Source organism: Mixophyes fleayi, chromosome 1 (assembly GCF_038048845.1).
Source record: "Mixophyes fleayi isolate aMixFle1 chromosome 1, aMixFle1.hap1, whole genome shotgun sequence".
NCBI classification, from domain to species: Eukaryota; Metazoa; Chordata; class Amphibia; order Anura; family Limnodynastidae; genus Mixophyes; species Mixophyes fleayi.
Window position 1 is genome coordinate 38,439,696 of NC_134402.1, and position 27,410 is coordinate 38,467,105.

Consider the following 27,410-nt stretch of genomic DNA (forward strand, 5'->3'; position numbering starts at 1 on the left):
CTCCAACATCTCAGGAGGGATTGAACCTTGAGATGTGCCTTCATTGAACAATTGTTCAAGTACTGGAAGGAGGTCTTCTTGGAATGTCACATAGAAGCCATTTATATACCCATCTGGCCACGGGGCTTTATCTGAAGGGAGATTTTTAATAACTTCCTGGATTTCAGTTCGCGACCATGGAGCTGCCAGAGCTGTCCCTGTCTCTGAGTCAATTGTCGGAATATTTAGGCCATGTAAGAACCCCTCTATGTCTGCTGGGCTAGGTTGGTGGGTAGAGTCATTGACTTTTAAGTTATAGAGCTTCGAGCAATATTGTGCAAACAAGTTGGCAATGTCCCTGGGATTATAGACTTTCTTACCTGACTCATCTATCAAAAATTTGATTCTATTCTGCGTCCGTTGGCCCCTCAATTTCCTCGCTAGAAGCTTTCCTGCTCTATTCCCCGCCACATAGTAATTTTTTGAAGTCTAGTTAACGCTAATTGGGTCTTGGACAGTAGCATTTTCTGAAGTTGGGCTCTAACTAAAGTAATTTCTTTCTTCAGTTCCTTAGAGGGGCAAGTTTTATTCTGAGTGTCTAGTTTAACTAACTTTTCTTCGAGTTCTTTTTGCAGAAAAGCATTAGCCCTTTTTAACCGAGCGCCCGTCTGGATCCCCACCCCTCTCACAACTGCCTTTAGCGTACACCAGAAATAAAGATGTTTGTGTCAGAAGGAGCATTAGTTTGGCAGTATTGTTCAATAGCTTTTTTGATATCCAGTCTAGCTTCTAGTTGAGAAAAAAGATATGGAGGTAAATGTATCAATATCCTTTACAATGCAGCGCCGCTTGAAATTTAATCGCGGAAGAGGCTGAACACGCGGGTGTTGAAGAACCCGCATATTGATACATTTACCCCCTGATGGCATACGCCACGGCCTAGGGGGAGTAAAGATGTTAGTGTCCTTCCACGTCCACAGTACTCTAGCATGGTCCAACCAAGTTATCGGAAGGATCCTGACTAACTTGGTAGCCTGAAGTGACCATTTATCCGCCAAAATCAAGTCTATACGCGAATATGAATTATGGACAGGTGAGAAATATGTAAAGTCTCTGCCATTAGGATCAGCAGTTCTCCATACATCATACAAGTCAAATTCCCCCAACAACTTAGAAAAGGCTAGTGAGGGGCCCGATGAACACATTCCCACCGCAGGAGACGAAGACTGAGAGGATCTATCCAGTTTTGGATCTGCTACGACATTAAAGTCACCCATAACTATCAGTCCACCTTTTTTGTGTTTCTCTATTTCTTGAAGGACCCCCTCAAGAAAGGAACCTGTCTAGAGTTAAGGGCGTACAACGAGACTATGGTGACAAGCTTATTGTCTAGCGTGGTGGATTTATGAATGAATTCGACTTTATTGCTGAAAAGATGGCTACGCCATTCCTTTTATGAGGGCCATTAGCAGTGAAACATAGTGGGAAATGCCTATCTCTCAATACCGGGGGAACTGCAGCCTTAAAATGCGTTTCTTGTAGGGCCACTACATCCGCTGTGAGCTTATAGAATGACGAAAGGGCCAGTCTTCGTTTATTAGGGGAATTTAAACCTCTTACATTTTGTGTTAAAAACTTAACCATTTGCAATAAAAGTATGGGCTATACAAAACTCTCCACTGACTACATACTATTGACCAGCTATTCAATCTAGCAAGTACCAGACCATGGCTCGACTTGGTGCTGAAACAGCACGGGCGGCCAATTGTTTGTGTTAAAATGTACCCTGGGCAAAAAGGAAAGTAAGGGAACAGAGGTTTAAAGAGAACAATAAACACGGGGGAAAAAACCCCAAAATAACCCTAAATAGAGGGTTAGAGTGTTTGCTGGAAGGGGGAAGAAAAAACACCAGCAACATATAGATATGGGGGGCGCACTAGGACGCAAACAGGGACCATTCGACCCCCACCTCCCACCAGAACCATTAAATACCAACATATGTTAATTTTAAGCAGAATAACTCTCTCTAACTAGTCACAAAAACAAAAAATCAACATAGAACTTGTGTATATAAACATCACCGCTTGGCATGTGAAAGCTTAAAACCTCCAGTCTTTGTGCCGTCCACCGTCCCGCAGCCTGTTGATCTTCTCATGTTACATCTAGGACCTGTAGGGAGGAAGAAAACACACACGCATACGGACAGTGGGGAGATTGTATAATGAAAATTTTCCTCTTCTGTATCTTGGAATAAGACCGCCACTCCTGTCTCCACCTTCTCCCAACATAATAAGACCGAAAAGATGTATAAGGTCCTGATACAAGTTAGCAAGACTTGGGCCGTAACCCACTGTCCAGGTGTAAAAGACTGGAAAACAACAGAATCTCTAAACAACCTCCAATTACTTTGACCATTCTTGTCTAAGGCGCAGGCTTGACGTAGGAGTCGGTTCAGGCACCGGAATGTCCCAGTAGTTCAATAAAGCCAATTCTTCGGCTGCTGAGGAAGCAACATGCGAAATATTGTCTTGTCGAATAATTAGCTTGAAGGGGAAACCCCATTTGTAAGGAATGTCCCGATCTCTTAGAGCCTTGGTTATACCTTGAAATGATCTCCTCTTGGCTAAAGTAGCAAATGAAAAGTCCTGAAAGAACTGGAGGTTGTGCAAGTGCTCAGCATTATCCTGCATTCTAGCTGCTCCTAAAATCCGCTCTTTTATAGGGAAGAAGTGAATCCTCATAAGTGTCCCTAGGTGCATTCTCTGGAGCTGATCTCGGCTTAGGAAGCCTATGGATTAGATCTAGCATCAGGTCTTGCTCCGTTGCCTCAGGTAGAAGTTTGTGGAACAACTCCGTAGCGAATGAGAGCAACTCAGAAGGGGCTACTGTTTCTGGAATGCCTCTGATCCTGATATTATTTCTCCTTGATCTGTCTTCCATGTCTGTAAATTTATCACGGTGTGAGTAGACTTCATCTCGCAATTTTTCATGTTCAGTTATAAGATTGTTGTGTGAGGCCGCCAGTTCTTCCATTTTATCTTAAATATGGATGGTGCGTCCACCCAAGTGAATGACTTCTTGGTGTAATTCTTTCATGAATGCTTTAATTTCGAACAAGATTTCGGTTTTAAACAGAGCCAGCATATTCTGCATAGACTTAACCGTGAGGGGACCTTCAGGATCTCCCTCCTCTGGTTGGTTGTCGACAGTAGTTTCTTTTCGTTTCTCCGCTGCAGCACCACCGGCCGGTCTATCTTTCTTGGCATATCCTCTACTGGGAGAAATATTGTGAGACTTGAAAAATTGAACTGGTGACGCAGAGGTAGTAGCCTTCACCTTTTTAGGAGCCATTACACCGGTAACTGGACAAACGATGACTTGAAATGAAAAACAGACAGAGGATGAATAGAAGAGGACTTTCCAGAGAATATAATTGCCAAGCGCTAGGCTGTTAGATTATTCACACGCTCTTGACTAGCATTTTCACAGATTGTATAAGGACTGGGGATGGTGAGGGTATCGGGACCCTGCTGGGTTATTCCATGGTTTACATTCAGCACAATTATTATCTTCTTTAACCTATGTCCTTAGCTGTGCAAAAGGGTGGGTTTTCAGAGAGCCACAGCCCCGTCACTGATAATAAGCCGGAAGCAGAATAGCGCAGACTATTTGGCTGCTAAAATTTGGTATATCAAACAGCTCTGAAAATAGAATGAGAGGCCAAAAAGGAATTGTGGCAAAAAAATTCCCTCACAAGCAGGTCTCCTCTCCCCTTTCTTACTTGTATGATACCAGGACCCAGAGGTTGCTTAAGTGCAGCGTAGAAATCTCGGTCTCATCCTCCTCCAACCGATAACACTCCCAACTACGACTCCGGCGTGGCTGATAGAAGTGCTGATGGACTCCGTAGTTAAAGCAGCAGAGACAGCAGGTGTAAAGTGGCTAGATAGGGACAGTTCCACTTAGGGTCTCTGGGATATGCACCATAAATTCAATAACCGGAAGTCAGGCGCCGCGGGCCGGCGGTTATCCAAACTGGCGTCTACTTCACTCGATACCGCGGCTATGAAGATAGCTGTGTACCTCAAAGGATCAGAATAACATCGGTAAAGTTAAGACCTCACAGGGGGGGAGGGCAGACCTAAGAGCTGGACGCTATCTTCAGTGCCCTTATTCACCAAGACCGTCAGGCTGTGCCCAGGGATAGATGCTGTGCATCCCTGACTATCCGCTGGATGAGGTCAGCGGGGATGAGCACTCCAAATACTGCCACGTAGCTCCGCCCCTTCCGGAAGTCCTTCGTCAGCAGTGTGATATCTACTCGAGGCCGGGGCTTCCGAACCGGAAGTAGGCCTTCGATCGGACCAAGGCGGGCAGCGGTGTCCGTGGTGACCTGTCTCCGGCAAAGGCTCTCCCGCAGGTAGAATGTGTAGCGGGCGGGGGTCTGCTGCAAGGGGGGCACCCCAGCTGGGTAGAAAAGAACAAAGCTCACCGTCTCCCAAATCAGCGGGTCTGAGGAACACACCTGAGCCCAACTGTGTTCTTTCACCTCCCGGCTCTACCAGAACCCGACCTACGTGGAAAAAGAATGGGTTTTCTTGGGGGAAAAGGAGTATTTTCTAGTCAGCACGAGGAGCTCTTACAAATTGCTGAGAGCTACCATGGCATCCAAGCTACGCCCCCAATTCTCCATATTTAAAGAACTCCAACTTATTTTTTCCTGATAACTTAGATTTTTCTAACCTGGAAATTATAGAACTGACTTGTTGGTAAATTATTAAGGAAATCTGAGAGATGTATATCTGACTATATATATATATATTGCAACAGAAAAACAAGCAGGGCGCCTCTCAGTGATATATCAAATATCCAACGTGGAATAGAGCAATACCATGCGTACCGTGAGGTAAACGATGATGGGTCTTTTAGGAGATAGTGGAGTAGTCTTTGCTGTACTTGTAGTCCTCCAGATCTCCACCGATCAGTACCAAAATGTAGAAAAAACAACCATAGTATAACTCTCCAGCTCCAAGTAGATAATAGCGATCTATCTACTTGGAGCTGGAGAGTTATACTATGGTTGTTTTTTCTACATTTTGGTACTGATCGGTGGAGATCTGGAGGACTACAAGTACAGCAAAGACTACTCCACTATCTCCTAAAAGACCCATCATCGTTTACCTCACGGTACGCATGGTATTTCTCTATTTCACGTTGCATATTTGATATATCACTGAGAGGCGCCCTGCTTGTTTTTCTGTTGCAGTAATCCATTCCGTCCGGACTAACCATCTGGCGTCAGGCTATCGAGGCTGCCACTCTTACAAGAGTCAAGTGATTTTTTATATACTGTGGATACGGGACTTAAGTGTCATATATTGTATATTCATACATTTTCCATCTTACTATTTTAAATTAGTTACGCTGTGGTGATCAGCGCCAGATATATCCTTTATTTGTTTATAATATATATATATATATATATATATATATATATATATATATATATATTGTGGCAAGAGCCCGCTACTGCTGAAGCACACGCGAACAACTTCTTCCTTTTTATGTAGTTTTATTGTCAGGATGGTAGATGTTTTGACACCGTACAGATTTCACAGCAGTTCTTGGAGACCCTAAATGCTAGCTAGACATAGCTCAGCTCTCTCAAGACATGCCAGCTTTTCCAGCGTTGATCTCAGTGCACAAATGATACAAACAAGCTTTTATACCTGATACTCCACCCGCAGCCTTAGCTTGATGGACAGGTGACACACCCACCTTCTCTTTAAAAGGAAACGCCCCATCACTGCCTCTGTTTGCACTAAAGAGACACACCCTGTATGTTTGCTGAGAGGAAGGATTTCTCTGCATGTAAGTTAACCAAACTTAAACTATTGTTTGTTACACATAGGTCTTTACATTTAATCTAGGTGCATTGCTGCACAACTGTTTTACTTTACTTCCCTGCTTTCTCTGCATATTGCCACCTAAATGCCTCCTTTTGTTACATATCCCTCCCCCTAGCGTCTCCAAGTAGGGGGACGGGGACTTCGCGAGGAGCGCATATTTTCGTGACAATGCATTTGCATTTTTGTGTAGAATTCCAGGTCTATGTTCTACTGAGAACTTGAAAGGTTGCAGTGCCAAGAACCAGCGGGTTACCTTGGCATTTACCTCCCGGTTGTTCTGCATCCATCTCAATGGTGCATGGTCTGTTATTAAGGTGAACTCTCTGCCTAGGAGATAATAGCGCAGAGCTTCTGTAGCCCATTTTATGGCAAGACATTCTTTCTCCACAGTGACATATTTTTGTTCCCTTGGAAGCAACTTACGACTTAGGTACAGGACAGGATTTTCTACTCCATTCTTCTCCTGTGACAAGACTGCACCTAAGCAAACACCAGAAGCATCAGTTTGGAGGAAGAACCTCCGGGTAAAATCCAGTGCTTGTAGCACTGGGGAGGAACAAAGAGCTAACCGAAGATCAGACCAGGCAGTTTCTGCAGAGTCAGACCAGGTTAATCTATCTGGACAACTTTTTTTTAACATGTCCGTTAGTGGAGCAGCTCTAGTGGCGAAGTGGCTTACAAACCGCCTGTAGTAACCGACTAAGCCTAAAAAGGTTCTTAACTGCGACTTTTTTTCTGGTCTTGCCCAATTTTTGACTGCCTCTACTTTATCTTGCTGGGGTTTCACCCGCCCTCGACCAACAACGTACCCCAAATATTTGGTTTCTCTCATGTCTATGACACATTTCTCTGGGTTAGCTGTTAACCCTGCTGACCTTAATGAAGCTAAGACCGCCTCAACTTTGGCTAAATGTGATCCCCAGTTTGGGATATAAATCACTATATCGTCCAGGTAAGCGGCTGCATAAGCTGTGTGAGGTCGTAGCAATTTATTCATGGCCCTTTGGAAGGTGGCAGGTGCTCCATGCAACCCAAAGGGTAGGACTTTATATTGATAGAGACCATCAGGGGTGGAAAATGCAGTCTTTGGCTTGGCCGTGGAAGTCAGGGGAACTTGCCAATAACCCTTTGTTAGATCAAGGGTTGTCAAATAATTGCTACCAGCAAGATTTTCCACTAGTTCATCCACACGTGACATCGGATAGGCATCAAACTGCGACATACTGTTTAGGCGCCTAAAGTCATTGCAGAACCTAATTGTCCCATTGGGTTTCGTGGACAAGCACAATGGGACTATTCCACTCACTAGTGGACTCTTCAATCACATCTGGGAATAGGTGGCAGAGACTCTTTTGAGGGAGCTTACCTCGGACGTCTGCGCTTGATGTGGGTTCCTTGGGGGTTGGTGCTGCCGTTACGGATATTCCGGGTGTTCCAGTTCCCGTGTTTGTTAGTTGTTTTGTTGTTTCTGCCGTGGCGCAACCTGGGGTAGAGATAAAGAGGGATGCGGGAGGGTGGGAGTGGGGGGGGGGGGGGAGAGAACACAGTTGGCGGTACAGACAATATACTTAGATGCTTACGGTATTAGCAGTTGTTTATAGCTTATTTTGCAGTTCTGCGTCTATAGCTCTTTTGCCTTTTTTATAGCCCTAATGCGGTGTAAATTGTTGTGATGGTGGTACCATGCCAGTGTGGTGATTGCCTTATAGCTTTGGTGGTTAATCCGGGCGGGGTTGTTTATAGCTTTTTGTTTCCTCAGTGTTTATAGTTCTGGGGGTTATGCCAGACAGGGTTGTTTATAGCCCTTAATTTTTTCAGTGTTTAAAGCTCGCAGGATGGCAGTGATATTATTGGCTTCCTGTTTATAGCTCTCTGTGTTTAGCTTTTAGGCTTTGTGTTGGTGAGTGGTGGAGATGATAATGGGATAGTAAGTGTCTTGGAGCAGGGGTTGCCCGGATGGTAGATGATGCTATGTGTCCTATGGGCAGTCTAATGTATGTTGTGCTGGGATAAGTGGAGACTATGTTTGTGGGTGTTTGGATAGGATGGATGATATATTAGTGGGAGTAAGAGAAATGTTAAATGTTTATGCTCAAAATGGCTCTTATAAGAGCAGTTTACCGATGGGGGTGTCTTCCTGGCGGAGGTTGTGGGTAGGCTTTATACTTATCTGCAGCGGTTGCTTCCCGGGTGTTGTTTTGTTTGTTTGTTTGTAGCGTTGACCGGGCGGTCACTGTAGCTGTGGCTGAGCGGCTTCCTGCTTCCTCTGACGGCACTTGGAACGCATATGCGTTCCAAATGCCTCACTTCCGGTATTCGGATGGAACGCACAGTGCGTTCCACTGCGGAGCGGAGCGGTTCTCACTAGGGCTTAGTTTTCTGCTGTTGGTGGGTTGGTTGGGTGTCCAGATGTTGGTTTCGGCGGTTGCTTGATCAATGGAATATCGGGGAGTTCTTTTGGTCGTGCTATGCGTTGTACCAACGTGTTTCGTCCGAGGACTTCGTCAGGGATATGGCTGGTCTGTGAGTAATCCGTGCTTCTTATCCTGTGTTTTTTGTGTTTCATCCAATGGGATTTGGAGAGGGGCGGGGGAATGAATGTGTGGGCGGGGGATTTGGGCAATGATTGACATGTGATGGTACGTGTATTAATCTATGGAGTAAATTAAATGACAATGTGCTTATTTATTGTTGTTAAGTATTGGAGAATAATGGGATGTGATAAGCCTTCCTTATTTTTTTTTTTCTATGGGTAAGAGTGTTCACTTATGGGGCAGATGGATGAGTGCTGAGCTGGTAGGGGTATATAGTCTGTTTAAGAACAGTGGAAGGACCTTTGCTTATAATTTCTAAATGAACAGTCCTTTAAATGTGATTCAGTACTAAAACTTTAGTACTAGTTATTTAACTTTAGGGGGGGGGGGAAAGCGTAGTTTGAGGCAAGATGTAAGAGGAATATCTAAATGCCATGGGGATGGGGGGGTTGTTTGGGAGTTATGGTTGGCGAAGGGGTTGCATTGAGAAAAGTGGTGCGATGATGTGGGTGCATCTTAATTGTGGGGGGGAGAGGGAGGGGTTTAAGTGTTCTGGGGTGTATCAAGGGGGGATGGGGGTGTGAGTGTCGTGTACGGGATTATGGCGTGAGTATGTGTAGGGATGGTTACGGGGTTTTTTTTGGGGGGAGAAATATTTTGGGTGGGCCTAGGTGGAGGGAGTAATGCTATGCTGATTTTGTTATGCGGTGGTATATTGTTTACACGCACATATAGTATTGTATGTAATATGACCAAATTGATCGTATGGAGAATTAATTTCTGGTTGGGTTTATGGGGTGTTTAGGACTTAGTGGGCTGAGGTGTTAAAAATGGGGGGGGGGGGTCAGCAACATTTGGTTAGGATTTTTATTTTTTATTTTATTTTTATTCATATTTTATTTTTATTTTCTCGCTTTTTAGTTCTAAGGGAGGGGGAGGTTTTGGGGGGGGGTTAGGATTAATTATGAAATTGGGGGGGGCAGGGGCTGTGGCCGGATTGTGGGGTATTAATGTTGTGGAGCGGGAGGGGGGGGTTTGGGGGGGGTAAATTGAGACGGATATAGGGAGGGTGGGAGATACTTACAGGAAGGTTCCTAGTTCGAAGTCTATGTTGAGGCCTTTTGGCGCGAGGGTTCCTAGTTTGTGGATCCATCTGGCTTCTTCTTTTGATATCAGTTTGATGTAGTCGCCTCCTCTCCATGGTTTTGGAACTTGTCTGATGCCCATGAACTTCAAACCTGTGGGTCTGGATTATGGATCAGTCTGAAGTGTTCTGAGACACTATGGTTCTGTACTCCTTTCTTTATGTTTCTGATGTGTTCTGGGATTCTTGTTTTCAGGTTTCGGATTGTTCTTCCTATGTATTGTAATCCACAGGGACATTCGAGTGGGTATATTATTCCTGTGGAGTCGCAGGTCATTTTATCTTCGATTTTGTGTGTGATTCCGTTGCAGTATGAGGTGAAGTCAGTGGATAGTTTGGTGGAGCTGTGTTTTGTTGTCCTACAAGCCAGGCATCTGTTGCAGTGGTAGAAACCCTTTTTACCTTCTCTTATCCAGGTAACTTTGTTCTTCTTGTCTTTGTTGCTTGTGGGGATGAAGCTGGCCATTATCATGTTCTTCAGGTTTCTTGCCTTTCTGTACACTATTCTTGGTTTATGTGGTAGGTATTCCTTTAGTTGTTCGTCCTCAAGTAGGATGTGCCAGTGTTTGTGTAGGATGTTTTCGAGTTTTCTGTGGTTACTGTGGTAGTTCGTGATGAAGAGGGGTGTGTTTTCTTCTTTTGTTTCTTTAGGTTTGTATGTGAGGAGATCTTCTCTTTCTAGGTTCTCTGCTTTTCCAAGTTCTTTTTCCAGATGGGCATGGTCGTAGTCTCTCTCTAAAAACTTCTGTTTCATTGTTTCCGCTTGCTCTTTGAAAGATGTCATGGTGGAGCAATTTCTTCTTATCCTCCTGAATTGTCCTCCTGGGATGTTCTTTAGCCATGTCTTGTGGTGGTTACTATTTGCCGGGATGTAACTGTTGCAGTCGACTGGTTTCATGTACGTTTTGGTCTGGATGTTGTTGTTCTCAACGTAGATGGTGAGGTCCTGGAAATCTACTTTATTTTTGCTGAAGTTGGAGGTGAATTTTAGGTTGAGGTTGTTGATGTATTCTAGGAAGGTGTGGAGTTCTTTGTCATTGCCTTTCCAGATGAACAGAATATCATCTATGTATCTTTTCCATGTTGCTATGTTGTTGTGGTGGGGGTTGTTCTTCCAGATGTTGTCATCCTCCCATTTTGCCATGTAGAGGTTCGCGTAACTTGGCGCGAATTTTGTCCCCATTGCGGTGCCTGTAGTCTGCTTGTAGTAGTTGTCTTCAAACCAGAAGTAGTTGTGGTCAAGGATGAAGTTGATGGCTTCTATGATGAAGTCGGATTGGTTGATTGGTATGTCTTGGTTCATTTCTAGGTAGTGTTTGCTGTGCTCACATCCTTTCTTGTGATCAATGATGGTGTAGAGGGAGGTAACATCACATGTGACTAGAGTGTAGTTTTCTTCCCAATTTATCTCGTTCAGAGTCTTCAGGATCTGTGTCGTGTCCTTGAGGTGGCTACTTTGTGTGTTCACTAAGGGTTGTAGGAAGTGATCAATGTATTCAGAGAGGTTGCTTGTAAGTGACTCTATTCTGGATACTATGGGCCTTCCAGGTGGTTTTTCGGTATTCTTGTGGTTTTTTGGTAGGTAGTAGAACACCAGGATCCTTGGGTGTGATATGGAGATGTAGGTGTGTTCTTTCTTATTTAATATGCCTTCCCTTTAGGCCTCTGTTCAGTAGTTTCTGCAGTTCTTTGTGGTATGTGCTTGTGGGGTCGTATTCCTGTTTGCTGTATGTTGTTCCGTCGCTGAGGAGTCTCTTTGCTTCGTCTAGGTAGTCTGTTTTGTTTAGGATGACTATTCCTCCTCCCTTGTCGGCTGGTTTCAAAACGATGTCCTTATTTCTTTTGAGGTCTTTCAGGGCCTGTTTTTCCTGTGGAGAGAGGTTACCTTATTACATTTTAGTTTCTCGAGATCTTTCTCAACTAGAGCTTCGAAGCTTTTGATGTATGCTCCTTTCATGTGTTGCGGCAAGAAGTTGGACTTGGTGGTGAGGTTGGTGTGGACATATGGGGAGTCCTCCCCCTTGCCATCTTTTGGTTCTTTTTCTTTGTTGCATCTGTTGAAGAATTTTTTCAGGCACAGTTTCCTCGTAAATTTGTGGAGGTCTATATAGGTGTCGAATTTGTCGATTTGGTTTTTCGGTGCAAATTTTAAGCCTTTGTTTAGAAGTGTGGTTACGTGGTTGGTCAGGGTGAGGTCACTGAGGTTGAAAATTCCTTCTGGTTTTATCTCTTCTTTTTCTGTGCATTTCCTGGTTCTTCTTTTTGCGAGTAGTCCTCCTCTTTTTCCTCTTCTGAGTCTAGGGATATATACCTCCTCTGTATAGGGGATCGGTGTATATATATCTCCTCTGTATAGGGGATCGGTGTACAGATATCACCTCTGTATAGGGGATCAGTGTACATATATCTCATCTGTATAGGGGATCGGTGTATATATATCTCCTCTTACATCAACTATACTGGACAGTGTAGTGAGAGGAGAGCAGATCCTTGTCTACACACGCTAAATGGAGTACACTTTGTGGTTATCAGCCCGCCTGCCATCTGCTGACTTGGACCCGCCTGGGTCGCCTCGTGTCTCCCACTGCCTGGACTCGCCTGCTGTCTCCTGCCGTCTTCCCCATCCATCCTATACACGTGGCTCCTCTCTGACCGCCGCCGCCGTCTCTGGTACCGCTTCCTGCTCACCCTTATCCGTCCGCTGTCTCCTGCCGCCTGAGCTGCCTGTGTCTCCTGGTCACCGCCTGGTCACCGCCGCCTGGCCTTCCTGACAAGTTCCCCTGGACACCCACAGCCTTGGCCTGCCTTCCACGCTGCCTGCTGCCCGCTGCCGTTCCTGATCTCTGGCCCTCCTGAGGACTACAGCCACCTGTGGTAATCGGCCCTGCACTCCTCTGGACACCCGCTGCCTGAAGCTCCTGCTTCTAAGTCTCCTGGCAATCACAGACGTCACAGACTTTCTTGCAGCGACTTTGTCTCATCTCAGACTTCACAGACTTTCTCCCAGTGACTTTGTCTCATCTCCCGGGTTTGTTCTCATTCTCATTCTCCTGTTTTCACCCTAGTCCATATTGTACTGTATTTATTGTTCTCGGCTTCCTTTGTAGGCCTTATTTTTATTTTTATTCCACTTGTATTTCTTTATTTATTTCTTTATTTATTATATTTTTATATTTATTTTCTCCATTCTTTTTTTTTATTTTTCGCTCTCTGTTTTTATTGCATTTACTGTATTTATCTCTATTTGCATTTCTTATTTACTTATTTACTGTATTTAATTATTTCTATTTGCTTCTCTTATTTACTGTATTTAATTATAATTTAATTATTTCTATTTGCATTTCTTAATCTATTCCAACAGCATTTTATTTCTCCCTTGGTACTCCTCTGCTCTCCGTCTATTGGCCTTTCTTGTCTCTTTGTTCCCCGTTCACGCCTCTCTGTCTCATTTAACACGGCTTGCCTTGCCTAGCCTCTTTGCCACACCTCTCCCCACCATCATTGTCATTGTTGGCTATTACTTTATTTAACTCACTTATCTCATTTCCTCTTGTCTACCTTCTGACTCCCCCTGTCCATTGTCATTGTTGGCTATTACTTTATTTAACTCACTTATCTCATTTCCTCTTGTCTACCTTCTGACTCCCCCCTGTCCTCCTCTTCCGCGCCTCTGCTTCAGACGATTCTTTGGTCCCCCCTACTTCTTCCACTCCTCCCCCACCCCTCCCTCACTTCACCATGCCTCCCTGTTCACTTGCCATACCCATACTCTCACCTCGCCCAACTTCACGCTCCTGTCCCCGCACTCCCCCGCGCACCGCTAACCTTGCCAACCTTATCCCCATCTCCCCTCTCTCCCTTTCTCCTGTGCCCTCTGGAATGCTAGATCCGTCCGCAACAAACTCCCCTCTATCCATGACCTCTTCTTATCTAACTCTCTTAACCTTCTTGCCATTACCGAAACCTGGCTCACCGATTCCGACACTGCCTCCCCAGCCGCTCTCTCCTATGGCGGCCTCTCCTTCACCCACTCCGCCAGACCTGGAGACCGCCCAGGCGGAGGAGTGGGCATTCTCCTATCCTCCACCTGTACTTTCAGACTCATTCCTCCTGAACCCTCCCTCTCCTTCTCCTCTTTTGAAGTCCACTCTATCCGTCTCTTCTACCCCATCCATCTCCGCGTCTCTGTCATATACCGCCCCCCTGGGCCCTCCTCCCTTTTCCTTGACAACTTTGCTGCCTGGCTCCCACACCACCTCTCCTCTGACATCCCCTCCATTATCCTTGGCGACTACAATATCCCTATTGACAACCCCAGCGACCCTGCTTCCGTCAAACTCCTTGCCTTTTCTTCCTCCCTTGGCCTCTCCCAATGGACCTCCTCTTCTACACACTGCCTTGGTCACTCCCTTGACCTTGTCTTCTCCCACCGTTGCAGTCTGTCCGACTAATCTATCTCCCCCTTTCCACTCTCGGACCACCATCTCCTCTCATTCTCTCTCTCCTCTACTCCTGCACCCCTCCCCCCACCCAAATCTACCCGGTCCAGGCGCGATCTCAACACCCTTGATCCTGCTATTCTATCCTCTTCTCTCGAAACTCTCCTCTCTCCCCTTTCCACCCTGTCCTGCCCTAATCAGGCGGCCTCCCTCTATAACCAAACCCTCTCCTCCACCCTTGATGCGGTTGCCCCTGCCCAGCCCATCCACCTTCGCTGCTCCAATCCCCAACCCTGGCATTCCAAACTTACCCGTTTCCTCCAAAAATGCTCTCGTACTGCCGAACGCCACTGGAGAAAATCTCGCTCCCTGGCTGATTTCCTCCACTTCAAGTTTATCCTCTCCTCCTACAGCTCTGCCCTCTCGCTCGCTAAGCAATCCTTCTTTAAATCCCTCATCTCCTCCCAGTCCTCCAACCCCCGCCGCCTCTTCGCTACCTTTAACACTCTCCTGTCTCCCCCACCTCCCCCCCTCCCTTCCTCCTTATCTGCCACTGACTTCACCTCCTTTTTCTCCTCTAAAATCGCGGCCATCATACTTGAAATCTCCTCCTCCACCCACTCTTCCACCACCCCCCCTCTCGCCCTTCCTCCCCCCTCCACTCTCCCCCCCTCTCCCCCCAGCCACCAACTCCTTCTCTCCTTCCGTCCCACCTCGGGTGAGGAAGTCCACTCTCTCATTTCTTCTTCCCCCCCTTCTACCTGCCCCCAGGACCCCATCCCTTCTCACCTTCTTCGCTCCCTTTCCACCTCCACCTGCTCCCACTTCGCTCACCTCTTTAATCTGTCCCTCTCCACCGGCATCTTCCCCTCCGCCTTTAAACATGCTCTCGTCTCACCCATTCTCAAGAAACCCAATCTTGACCCCACCTCACTCTCTAATTACCGCCCCATTTCCCTTCTACCATTTGCCTCCAAAATACTTGAGAAACTTGTCTGCAACTGTCTCTCCACCTACCTCTCTGAACACTCCCTCCTTGACCCTCTCCAATCAGGCTTCCGCCCCCTCCATTCCACTGAAACTGCCCTGGCTCAAGTTACTAACGATCTCCTCTCGGCTAAAGCCATGGGCCACTACTCCCTCCTGATTCTCCTCGACCTCTCAGCGGCCTTTGACACTGTTGACCACCCCCTCCTGCTTCACACCCTTCAGTCCATTGGCCTCTCCGGTACCGTCCTCTCCTGGTTCACCTCTTACCTTGCCGACCGTTCCTTCTCTGTTTCCACCTCTGATTATCTCTCCCCTTCTTCCTCCCTTCCAGTCGGGGTCCCTCAGGGCTCTGTCCTTGGACCCTTACTATTCTCACTATACACCTCTTCTCTGGGTGCACTCATCAGCTCCTTCGGCCTCAAGTACCACCTTTATGCTGATGACACTCAACTCTACCTTTCCTCTCCTGATCTCTCTCCCTCCCTTCTTTCCAGGGTATCCGCATGCCTCTCTACCATCTCCTCCTGGATGTCCTCTAGATTTCTTAAACTCAATCTTGCTAAAACTGAACTCATTGTCTTTCCTCCCTCTCGTACCTCCTTCCCCTCTGGCCTCTCCATCACTGTTGACAACTCATCTATCTCCCCTGTTCCCCAACTCCGCTGCCTAGGTTTCATCCTCGACTCCTCTCTCTCCTTTGCCCCTCACATTCACTCTCTCGCCAAATTCTGCCGTTTCCAGCTTCGCAACATTGCCCGCATTCGGCCCTTCCTCTCCCAGGATGCCACCAAATCTCTCGTCCACTCTCTGATTATCTCCCGCTTGGACTACTGCAACCTTCTCCTTATCGGCCTCCCCCTCTCTCATCTCGCTCCCCTTAGATCTGTACTTAACGCCGCTGCTAGGCTTATTTTCCTCTCTCGCCGTTCCACCTCTGTATCCCCACTCTACCAAGCCCTTCACTGGCTCCCCTTCCCCTACAGAATCCTTTTCAAGCTCCTCACTCTGACTTACAAGGCCCTCGCCAACTCCACTGCTCCCTACATCTCTAACCTTATCTCTATTCACACTCCCCCCCGCTCACTGCGATCGTCCAACGATCGTCGCCTCTCTTCCCCTCTGATTATCTCCTCTCACGCACGTATCCAAGACTTCTCCCGCGCCACTCCCCTCCATTGGAACAAGCTCCCCCGCTCCATCAGAACTTCCCCTAATCTGTCCTCTTTCAAACGAACATTAAAAACCCACCTTTTCCTTAAAGCCTTCCAGTCTCATGCCTAAACTCCCACCGGTCGGCTACCTCTCTTTCTCATCCCTTCTTCCCTTCTCCCCCTTCCTCCCGTCTCTCCGTCTCATCCATGTGTCTGTCTGTCTTCCCCTCCCTTTAGATTGTTCGCTCCTTTGAGCAGGGCTCTCCTACCTTCTGTTTCCATCACTTTTAACTGCGCTCTCCAGCTACTCAGCTCACCTCCTCTCAGTCCCTCTGCCCTCTGTCTCCTCTCGCTTCTCTCCGCTCCCCTTAGTGACTCTCAACCTGTCATCCGTGCCCACCCTCTTGGGCCATAGTTACCTGCCTATACTCACTTTTCCCCTCCCTCCCTCTCTTTCATGCTGTGCCTGAGCCCCCAGAGTTATAGTGCTTACTGTTACTTGTACTGTGCTGTTTCACCTTGTACTGTGCCATTGTTTGTCCTTGTACGGCGCTACGGATACTTTGTGGCGCCCTATAAATAAAAATTAATAATAATAATAATAATAATAGGGATATTGTTTTCCTTTTTAGGGCTGGTGTGTTCGGTAGTTGGTATGGTGTGTCTGGTTGCTTTTGGAGAAATTCTAAAAAATGCTCCAGGCTTTCTTCTACTTCTGTGTCTTGGTTTTGGCTTGTGTGGATAGTGAGGTTCATGTCTTGGATTGTGTTCATTATCTTCTCTTGTTCTGATTGTAGGAAGTTTTCGTGGGTTTTCTTTCCTTCCCTGTATTGGTGTCTTGCTGTTTGATGGTTTCGGGTTCCGTATGTGAAGTTTCTTGCGTTTGGTGGTGGATATGTTCTTTTCTGGTTGTTGTTTCTTGGTAGTGTTGCGATGAGTGGTGGTCTTGGTTGTTTTCCGGTTTTCGGGAGAGGTGGGCGAGGTGTTGCGGTGGGTGGTGGTGTCGCTCTTTGGTATCTTTTGATGTTTTGGGTTTTTCCGTGTGTGTTTCCTTCTTGGTAGTCTGTATAATCTCTGTAGAACTTCCTCTGTTTTGTTATGATGATATTGTCTTGCAGTTTGTTGAGTTTGCTCTGGGTGATTCTTTCTAGTTGTTTGTAGTCTTCTAGGTTCTCCAGGGGTTGAAATTCTTCCTGTATTTTCTCTATCTCTTCTTCTGTCTTTTTTAGGGATGCCTGTCTGTCCTTTATGATGAGTTCTATCAGGTTTCTTGAACATGTATCCAGGATTTCATTCCATTCTGTTTCAAAGTTTTTGTTGCAAGGTGTGAAGGTGGGTGCTTTCTGTATTCTTAGGCCTCTTGGTATTCTTTTTTGTTCTAGGTACTTGTTTAAAGTTGACTGGTCCCACCATAGTTTGATTTCGGTTGTGAGTTTTTCTAGTCTCAAGAATTTGGTGCAGAAATTGTCTTCTATTGGGGTTTCTATGGGGTGTCTTGTGGTGTGCTGTGTTCAGTTTCTGTGTTCTCAGGAGTCTTGCGTGTTCCATGTTCCAACTGCAAAATAAGCTATAAACAACTGCTAATACCGTAAGCATCTAAGTACATTGTCTTTACCGCCAACTGTGTTCTCTCCCCCCCCCCCACTCCAACCCTCCCGCATCCCTCTTCAATAACATCTAACTGGAGCGTCTTCTCGACCTCCTTTCTCATGTCCACCCATCTGGCTTCGGGAATACGATACGGCTTCTGCTTTACAATGACTCCTGGCGCAGTGACAATGTCGTGTTCAATTAAGGTAGTGCTCCCAGGAATGAAAGAGAAGACATCCCTGTTCTGGCAAATTATTTCTTCAGTCTGTTGTCTCTGCTGAATGGACAAAGCTGGCTCTATGGGCACTTCAGACTTTTCAATGGCAGTACTCACTACCTGAGGAGAGGTTTCCTCATCATGCCAGGGTTTAAGGAGGTTAACATGATATATTTGCTCCTCCCTTCTCCTACCCAACTGGCGGACTCTGTAATTGACAGGACCAACAACCTCTAGAACTTCATATGGGACCCTGCCAATGGGCAAAAAGTTTGCTTTCCTGGGTGGGAACCAGGACTAGGACCTTGTCCCCAGGCTTGAAAGATCGAACAACAGCACTTTTATCATAACTTTTTCTCTTTCAGTCCTGAGCCTCTTTTACATGTTGCTGCACAATGGGCCCTATCTTTCCTAGCCTCTTATACATTTGGGACACAAATTGTATCAGATTTGGCTCCCTGGGACCTTGCTGCTCCCACCCTTCTTTTAACATATCCAAGACACCCCTGGGCTGTCTCCCAAACAATAACTCAAAGGGACTAAACAATGTTAAAGCTTGAGGTACCTCACGGATGGCAAACATCAAATAGGGAATAAGAGTGTCCCAATCTTTTTTCTCTTGAGCCACTGCTTTCCTGAGCATGTGCTTTAAAGTGCGGTTAAAGCATTCCACCAAGCCATCTGTTTGTAGATGGTATACAGAGGTGTGAAGCGTCTTAACCCTAGCAACTGGCACATGTCCTTCATCAGTTTAGACAAGAATGGACTACCCTGATCTGTGAAAATTTCTTTGGGTATTCCCAAGCGTGTAAACATCAATACAAGTTCTCTAGCTATGGTGCTGGACTTTATGTTTCGTAGGGGAATTGCCTCTGGATACCTGGTGGCATAGTCAAGCACCACTAGTATATATTGGTGCCCACGTGCAGATTTTTCCAGTGGCCACACAAGGTCCATAGCTATCCAATCAAAGGGAACTTGTACTATTGGTGTTGGAATGAGAGGTGCCCTGTACATGGGTTTGGGACAGGTTCTCTGACAAATGGGACAGGACCGGCAATACTTTTTCACTGCCATGTGTACCCCAGTAAAACCTAAGCAGAACTTGTTCCCGTGTTTTATCCTCCCCTAGGTGTCCCCCATGTGTGTGTGCGGCTTTTAACACTAGGGTTAAATGGACCTGAGGAACCATTAATTGTTCTACTTTTTCCCCCTGCACATTAGCAACTCTATACAGGAAATTATTTTTAACAATAAAATATGGTATACCTTCTGCAGGCTGGGTGGCTTTCGCTACCCCATTTACCTCAGTCACACTTTTAAAGGCATGTTCCAAAGTGGCATCATTAAGTTGGTCTCGAGCAAAGCCCTGCAGAGGAAACAAAATTGGTATTGCGAACCAGTCCGTATCCTCACTGACAGGTGGGGTGGGCTCATCTGCGACATCACCGACCAATGCTAGTTTGGACTGTCCATGTTTCCCCGCAGGTTGATGCTTTTGTGGAACTCCTGCTGTGACTCCCAGAATGGCATTCCGGTTTGGCGGTTCCCAAAGATCGATGTCCAGATGTTGGGGATCTGTAGGCGGTTCCTTTAAGACCGGGCTTCCGACCGTTGCATCAGTTGCCGGCATGTCCGGCCGGATCCGCTCACCAAGGACATCATTAAACAGTGGGAAGTCTCGCCCCAAAATGAGTGGATATGGGAGTTTAGGTGCTATGGCAGCTACCACCATAACAGTTTTGTCTTTGAGTGTGACTGGTAGTATTGTTCTTTCATACTCTTCTGTCGTGCCATGTACGCAAAGAACCTTCACCTTGGGCAACTGAGAAGTTATGGTTTCGGGTAAGGCAGAGCTCGAAACCAATGAGAGTTCACTCCCCGAGTCAACCAAGGCCAGAACAAGGCTCTAGTTGATTAGCACAGTCACCCGGAACAAACAAGGACTTCCTGATGTGGAACTCATGGTAAAACAGCTTGGAAAAGCAAGCCCAATATGTGTCACGGAACAGTCCATGGGTTCCCGTAGTTTAGGACACTCTGCCTTAAAGTGGCCTGGCTCACCACATTCAAAACACTTCAGATTAGATGGCTTTGCACCTGGCCCTCTGTCCGTAGCAAGGATTGTCAAACCTGGCTTTTGGCGTGGCAGCGGCTTTGGCACAAATGCAGGTTCTTTAGTCATTTGCTGTAGCGCACAAAACCTTTCTACCATGGTGGCAAGCTCTTCATAAGTTTGTGGGTCTGATTGCAGAACCCACCTTTGCAAATCGCGGTTCAGCCCCCGGATGCAGTGATCTATCGCCAGAACTTCAATAATCCGAGAAGGCGAATTCTCCTCAGGCTGCAGCCACTTCTTTAAAATTTTAGAAAGCTCAGCCACTTGCGCTCTGACCAGTTTTTCTTTAACATAGCGCCATTGGTGATAGCGCTGGGCTCGGCCTGGCCCGGAAACTCCAATGCGAGCCAATATCTCAGACTTTAGGCACATATAATCAGAGGCCCGTTCCTCATCTAGATCCATATACGCTTGCTGAGCTTCACCAGTCAGCCCAATCTTTAGGAGGCCATTTTGCCTTTTTTGCAAGTCCCTCAAAGGACACCAGATATGCTTCTATGTCATCACCTGGCGACATTTTCTGGAGAACAGGACCAAGTGGTTCATTTCTGTCATGTCTCACCTGGCTTAACTCTTCTCTTAAGAGCCTTGTGTTTTCCACCTGTGCCTCGGCAACTCGTAGCATCTGAGCTTGCTGCTGTTGCTGTACAGTGGCCACATTCATGAGGGTTCTCAGTACTTCCTCCATGTTGACGTCCGCGCGGGTTGGGTAGCGGAAACTTGCTTCCCGAGTATCCCACTCCTGACACCACTTGTGGCAAGAGCCCGCTACTGCAGAAGCACACGCGAACAACTTCTTCCTTTTTATGTAGTTTTATTGTCAGGATGGTAATTGTTTTGACACCGTACAGATTTCACAGCAATACTTGGAGACCCTAAATGCTAGCTAGACATAGCTCAGCTCTCTCAAGACCAGCCAGCTTCCCCAGCATTGATCTCAGTGCACAAATAATACAAACAAGCTTTTATACCTGATACTCCTCCCCCAGCCTTAGCTTGATGGACAGGTGACACACTTACCTTCTCTTTAAAAGGAAACGCCCCATCACTTCCTTTGTTTGCACTAAAGAGACACACCCTGTCTGTTTGCTGAGAGGAAGGATTTCTCTGCATGTGAGTTAACCAAACTTAAACTATTGTTTGTTACACATAGGTCTTTACATTCAATCTAGGTGCATTGCAGCAGAAATGTTTTACTTTACTTCCCTGCTTTCTCTGCATATTGCCATCTAAATGCCTCCTTTTGTTACAATATATATATATATATATATATATATAATTAGATTGTAGACTTCATATAATATAGCTGTGTCCACTGTGACCTCATCTAATATGACTGTGACCACCATGACTTTATACAATATAACTGTGATACTAATGCTTTAAGTACTATCCACTGGATTGGTCAATACATAATCAGTCTGAAGCGGCCAGCTAGAGAAATTACAATGTTGACAGCATATCTGGTGGGACATGGACCCGACACCTGCTATCACGTTAAACGCATATGATAACAATAGTGTTATCAGTGATTCTCCGAATTTCTCATGTAGCACTTTGGACTCTAACTACTGCAAACTAGCCATCCAATCCTTTGAAAGCGGATGGCTTCAAGATCTTACAATACATTCTGAGTCTAATATTGCAGTAGATCCTCCGCCTAAGACTCCTTCTAAATTGAATTCAGATGCATTACCTTTCTCTCAAGATCAAAACAAAACTCTATATTCAACACCACAATTCAAACCAGGCAATATTATAAGTACCTCAAACACAGGGGACATACACATTGGTTATAAACAAACAACAAAAAATGAGTGGGCGCTAGTCGACCTTATAAACTGATATCAAGCAGCAGCTGATCTGCTCAGGTTCTGGAACCTGCTAAAACACAATAACAAATAAAAAGTGCAGAAATAGCGCAAAGCTTGGTATCTAACAATTTATTAGCTTATGCAAAGCTTGTAAATACATGGATAAAAACTGATACTGCAATATATTATGGTAAGGACCAAAAATACAATTAGTTGATGGCATATGACTCGTTAGAGTACCAATAGAATAGTGAAGATATGCATATTGATAAACATTATAATGTGGTAATAAACAGCCAGTTGATCAGGCTGACTGCAATATCATACATTTATATTGGTAAGCATGCACACCGGGATAAAAATAAAATGCCAGAAAAAATAATGATATACAACCTATTGGATAAGTATAAAAAACTGTTTCATACCATCTCAATCGTGTGTTTAAGACACAATTGATATATTGAGCCTGTAAAGATGTTCAAAAAATACAGGAAAGAACAGTCTCCAAAGTTTAAAATTGAAAAAATATTGATAAAAGGTGTATGTTATTCCAACCTGTATCACAGTTCGAAAGGATCCTACTGAAGTCCACCCTCAGATTCCAGGTTCCATATGATAAAGAGGCAGGAAAAGGATAATGAAAGAAAACCACGGAGTTAATATATTGGTCTGTGAAACAATAATCCAAATGCTGCAGTTCAGATTTCAGATGTCCTGACGCGTTTCTCGGCGTTCAACTGCCGTTTGCAAAAACAAGGAACGGCCATGGGTACCAGGTTCAAACCCAGTCACGCGAATCAATATATGAGCTTCTGGGAGAATAGATTAATTTGGTTTTAGCATAGCTGGAGTGCGAACCTGGTACTGTGGAAGCGTTATATCGATGATATTTTAAACATTTGGGAAGGTACAGAATCCTTTTTATTTCAATTTTTGACATATATTAACGTTAATGAATACGGGTAAAAATTTGTGGCCAACTATCGATACAGTTCCTAGACCTTGAGATTTATGTTAGAGAGAATAAAATCATGACCAAGACATACCGGAAAGTGGATGATGTCAATAGCTTTATACTGGCAGATAGTAACCATCACCCCAATTGCTACGCAGTATACCACTCAAAGTCAATTCACTCGAGTGAGACGCAACTGTACAGACGTAGAGGATTATATCCTCCAGGGAGAGGAGATGCAACAACAATTTCTTGACAAAAAGTACGATCCCGATCTGGTGGGACAGGCTTTTAATAAACTCAAGAATACCGATAGGGACCAGCTGCTTAAATATAAAAAGAAAAATGGAAACACAGGGTTAGCAGAATCTTCCCTACCACATAAAGAGAGGGTCTATTTTGTGTCCAATTACTCACAGGAATCAGATTAAATCAGAAAGATTATTCAGAGGCATTGGCACATACTAAAGCAGGACGACATACTTGGTTCTGTTACCTGATAAACCTCACATGGTTTTCAAGAAAGCTCCTGATCTCAAACGGACACTGACATCTAGCTATATTCCCAAAAATTCCATCACAACAAACAACTGGTTACGTAATAATAAGAAGGGTTTTTACTAATGTGGACAGTGCTCTAACTGCACCAGATTAGGATGTAGAAGCACTAAGCCACTTTTAGAATATCGATCTATGGTTAATGGGAAAACGTACAAGATTCAGGAATTCATTACTTGCACCATTACTAATGTTATCTATTTAATACACTGCAACTGCGGTAAGCAGTATGTAGGGAGAACCATCAGACAGTTAAAGAAAGAATTAGAGAACACCTTAGGAATATTAAGATAGGGTTTGATAAACATGTTTCAAAACATTTTAAAGATACACATACTTGTGAATATGACGGTATGACCTTCATGGGAATCAAGAAGGTTACTAGTAATTGGAGAGGAGGTAACCTTATGCAATATTTGAACAAAGAGGAAACTAAGGCTATCTATCACCTCAAAACACTAGCCCCACTAGGCCTTGATTTGTCTTTATAAGACCCTAAGGCACTGTACATATCGAAGATAGATCATGGACTCTACACTATGGTGACTGACATTGTTGATGGATTATTTTAGGAGGTGAGGACGATGTACCTACAGTCATACCTCTCTGGTTATGCCCAATCTCAACTGAACTTGGAAGCGAAGCAGAGAGGGCCAGGTAAGTAGCAGGATAGGGGACTACCTGAGAATACCTGGTACTGTAAGTCCTGTTTCTCTAACCCTGACATATCCCTGTATTCTATGTGCACCCCTAGAGGATCCGATATGTACAAGTGTCTTAATGGGCTTGCTGTGTTTCTACCTGTTTATATTGAGAATAATATCTCATTTATCAAAACTATAGATCTGATTTTTGGATTCGAATACTGCCTATAGGGGAGTAACGTTTTCTGTCCATATAAGTATCAGGTTTCCTCTGCTTACACAAACACCTTATCTTAACAATCTGCGTATGTTTTTTTAAAAGATATATGGTATATATTAATGAATTAAACAATGGTCATTTTGCAATACACAATAGATTTGATATTGTTAGATGTAATTTGGTATGAATATTGCCTCCTGTTATATCATCATTATACCTATTCTTATATATATTTAAACCATTTCTTTTTTGGTGTACATAGACCACTGTAACTTGTACTTATTATCACTTTACATCCTGCTGCTACGGAGTATTTAATATGGACACCAGGTACTTATGATCACTTTACGTCCATCCGCTACCGAGGACTTAATATGGTCACCGGGATATCTAACAACCAATCACTACAGGTCACTTTCTAGTTAAACCTCTCATACACGATCGTTCATCTAAACCCTTGAGAAAGTCCTGTATAGTACCTGCCTCAGCGTCACCCTTGACTCCTCCCTCTCCTTTGCCCCTCATATTCTCTCTCTCGCTAAATCCTGCCGCTTCCAGCTGCGCAACATCGCACGCATTCGGCCCTTCCTCTCCCAAGATGCCACTAAAACTCTTGTCCACTCTCTTATTATTTCCCGCTTGGACTACTGTAACCTCCTCCTTACTGGCCTCCCCTGCTCTCATCTTGCTCCCATTCGCTCCATACTCAATGCTGCCGCTCAGTTCATTTTCCTTTCTCGCCGCTCCTCTTCTGTCTCGCCCCTCTATCAATCCCTCCACTGGCTCCCCATCCCCTACCAAATCGTGTTCAAGCTCCTCACTCTTACTTTCAAGGCCCTCTCCAACTCCACTGCTTCCTACATCTCCAACCTAATCTCCATTCACGCTCCATCCCGCCCTTTGCGCTCCGCTAACGACCGCCGCCTCTCCTACCCCCTGGTTACCTCCTCCCATGCTTGCATCCAAAACTTCTCCTGCGCTGCCCCCCTCCACTAGAACCAGCTCCCCCGCTCTATCAGAACTTCCCCCAACCTGTCTAGCTTCAAACTGGCCTTAAAAACCCACCTCTTCCTTAAAGCCCTCCAGTCCCCCACCTAATTGACCTCCTCCCAGTCTCCCCCTACCCCCCTACCACTCCTTCCCTCCCTCCTGTCCCCCTCTTATCTCCCTCCTTTTCATTCTCCTCTTCCCCCCTCTCTTTCTCTGCCTCTGTTCTCCCCATTCTCTCTTCCTACCATTGCGTCTCTGTCCGTCCTACCCTCCCCTTAGATTGTACGCTCCTTCGAGCAGGGCCTCCTCTCCTTCTGTTCTCCACCACCTTAACTCTGCTCTTCAGCTCCTTGTCTCTTCCACGAGGTCCTCCTGCCCTTCTACCCCTCTCTCTACCCCGCTTGGGACTCTCACCTCTCATCTAGCTGTACATTGAGCTTCGGAGTTACTGTGCTTTTTGTTAACTGTACCGTGCTGTCTCACCCTGTATCATGTGTCTGTCTGTCCCTGTACGGCGCTACGGATAGCTAGTGGCGCCATATAAATAAAAAATAATAATAATAATATAGGACGAAATGCGTTGGGGGCCCGCCTACCATCCTTACCATCCTTCATTGACCAATAGCGATCACAGGAAGTGACATCACTACTGAAAGTGCGTTTGTGCTTCACCGGTGAAACGCATCATCAGCTCTCCGACAGTAGCGGCATGATCACCCGCTACTGTCGTCCCTGCTCGGATCTCCCTCAGATACGTTAGTTCACCTATGGGATGGACACATTACCCGGAATATCAGGCAATCTCCGGACATATTGCCTCGCACGTAAATCGCAAGTATTAACTTTTATCCTGGTGCGACATCTGCATTTCTATTTTAATCTCACTTTTAAGGAACAATAGGCTGGATTTTTATATACACCTGGCATACCATTTAACCGCATGGGACATTCTCTATTTGGAATTAACAGTTTGTCTTCCTCAATCTGTTCATCTACGCTATAAACTGTCAATTTAGACCTGATTTGGTTCATACCTGTCACTCGACGGACTGTTAGTGCCTCTAGGTTGGGACATGGGTCTCTCTCGCTCCTGCCGGCGCCTCTCCTGAGCCGAGGCCGTCCGCCATCTTGACTAAGATTGCGCATGTGCAGAAACCCTGAACTGTTAATACCTCCCCTCTAGTCTCATTGGTTAATTAATCACCTCTCAGTACTTAAGGCACCTGTTGCCCTATTACCTTTGCCTGTTCTTGGTTCTCATTCCTTGAGACTCTGAGGTGTTTTCTGTTTTTGCTCGTGTTATCCGTTTGCTCTGGACAAGTCTCCTCTCCACATCGGTAGTAGAACTTACCCGCTGCAGACTACTCTCGCTACCTCCGTTACCTGCCTGCTCCTGGACAATTCTCCTTTATACATCAGTGGTACAACTTGTCTATTGCAGACCACCCACGTTGCTCCGTTACATGCCTGCACCTGGACAAGTCTTCCCTTCACATCAGTGGTACAACTTGCCTATTGCAGACCACTCACGTTACACCGTTCCACGCCTGCACCTGGACAAGTCTTCCCTTCACATCAGTGGTACAACTTGCCTATTGCAGACCCCTCACGTTACTCCGTTCCGCGCCTGCACCTGGACAAGTCTTCCCTTTACATCAGTGGTACAACTTGCCTATTGCAGACCACTCACGTTACTCCGTTCCACGCCTGCACCTGGACAAGTCTTCTCTACACATCAGTGGTAAAACTTGCCTATTGCAGACCACTCACGTTACTCCGTTCCATGCCTGCGCCTGGACAAGTCTTCCCTTCACATTGGTGGTACAACTTGCCAATTGCAGACCACTCACGCTATTCTGTTACACACCTGCGCTGGACAAGTCGTCTCTACATATCCGTGGTGAAACTTACCAGCTGTAGACCATTCATGTTTCCTTGTGATATAGCTACTACTCTGTATGGTACCTATTAGCTGGACTAAAGTCTACAAGTGCCTATGTATTGTAGCTGCAAGTCACTGACTCTTCTACAATATTGTTGATTGGTCTTTGCTTAACGTTATCCAGTTATCAAGTACTGGCCTGCTATATGCTACCTGCGTGCTAAGGCACTTGGACTCTTTCCTCATTTTATCCTGTTTACTAAACTGCTGTACCA

At 45.5% G+C, this 27,410-nt stretch overlaps 1 pseudogene; it reads left to right on the forward strand.

The window, feature by feature from the left end:
- The first annotated feature begins 23,987 nt into the window (after nt 1-23,987).
- LOC142133047 (5S ribosomal RNA) lies at nt 23,988-24,105 on the forward strand (annotated as a pseudogene).
- Nucleotides 24,106-27,410: the final 3,305 nt, after the last annotated feature.